This window comes from Condylura cristata, unplaced genomic scaffold (genome assembly GCF_000260355.1).
Source record: "Condylura cristata isolate star-nosed mole 26May11 unplaced genomic scaffold, ConCri1.0 scaffold00004, whole genome shotgun sequence".
Taxonomy (NCBI): domain Eukaryota; kingdom Metazoa; phylum Chordata; class Mammalia; order Eulipotyphla; family Talpidae; genus Condylura; species Condylura cristata.
The window spans coordinates 3,907,195-3,908,953 of NW_004567105.1; positions in this window are offsets into that span (position 1 = coordinate 3,907,195).

Below are 1,759 nucleotides of genomic sequence, written 5' to 3' on the forward strand. Positions count from 1 at the left end.
GGGGATCGAACTCGTGCTGCAGTGGCTGGGGACGGCTTCACCCCTCGCCCACCAGGCAGGACCCACATAGGCCTTATTTAATTCATGTGAGCGAGACAGGCTGTGACGTCTGCCGCCTCTCAAGGTGCTGTTCCTGGTCATGTTAGGGGGGCAGGTGCTTGTGGTCTGGTCTGTGCACTGTGAGAGCAAGCGAGTGTGGATTCACTGGAGCAGAAGCGAAGGCCCCTGACCGCGGGGCGCGAGGGCTGCCTGCTGGCGCGGCCTGCCCGGGACCACAGACGGGCACGCTTCCTGCGGCCCGGAGGGCCAGGCTGTGCCAGGCACGAGGTGGCCGGGGTTCCGTGTGGCTGTGTTTCTGTTCCCTGATTCCCCTGTGACTGGACCCTGCTCCAGCCGGGCTGGCTCAGCAACACTTCAGGAAAACACTTCTGTGTTTCTGGAAGCTGTTTGGCTCCTTTAGTTCCTTATTATTGAAAATCACTGGCCGGTGTCTCAGCCTTTCCCGTTCCCCAAGTTCTCCTGCTCTCAGCTCCTCTTGTAACGGGGGGTCTCCAGGAAAAAGGGAGGTTCCAGGTTCCCTGCCTCACCCAAAGGAGGGTGGAGCTGAGCAGAGGAGAAGAAGCTGGGGAGGAGAATGCGGAGGAAGGAAGCAGGATGGAGCCAGAAGGCGACCCAGGAGGCCCACGGAGCAGAGACAGGTGAAGACGCGGCTCTTGTTTGTTGGCCTGGACTGGGGGACACAGGGGTGAGGGACCCCTGGGGAAGTGACCATGGCAGCGTTTATCCTGATTTTGATTTTGCTCTCTTCTCCCAGACTTGTCTGGCATTTCTGACCCTTGTGCATGAGTCCCTGCAAAGGTGCTTTATACTGTGGCAGCTTTCGGACCTTGCTTTGGGCCAGTCCCTTTTGGGTGGACTTATACCCACGAGGGGACGGGTCACTTTGGGTGTTTGATTTAGAAACTAAGTCATTTGTCTTTTCTGTATTGCACATTCACTGTTTTAAGACCTTTTCATGGAAGGTCTTACTCGTCTTGTCTTGATGCAGCACATGGCTGAACCGAGTTGGAGAGGGCAGGTCTGGGGGCCCTGGGGGCCCCTCTCCCTGCTCTATAACACTCTCAGTCGTGTCTTTCCTGGCACCTGCCTGCTGACTGGGGCTGTGGAGGAAGCCGCAGCTTCCGTCTTGCAGGGAGGCCCGCAGGCTCGGCCGGGAGCTGGCCGCGCTGTGGACAGCCACCCCTGCCCCTTAATCCGGCCCAGGAGCCCGCACTGTGCCCCACACTGGGCTCCCCACCCCGCAGAACAGCAACCCCATGACATGGCCCCACTGCAGAGGTGTCGGTACTGGGCGGGCTACAGGGGGACCCCAGTCAGGGCTCCTTCCACCAAAGTCTGCCCTGGCCAGCACTCAGGCCCAGCAGCTAAATTCGTGTGTTTATATTCCACAGATGACAGGAGCTGATGCAGGGAAGCCAGGGGCACTAAAACGGGCCGCGGACGCGGCCCACAGTTTACCGGTCGCCTTCTGAGTTCTTCACCAGCACACGAAATTGCAAGACTACTCAGGTTCAGAGAACAATAGTGGGATTTAGTTAACAAGCCAAGGGAAAACAGAGTTACTGAGACCCAAAATGGCCGTTTACCTCACCCAATGCAGTGTCCAGTGTTAAAAAGCTCCCAAGATGGCGTCCTCCCTCCCCAGCGGACCTGGCGCCCATGGCAGCCAGACTATAGACTGGTTCCCACTCAAAGACAG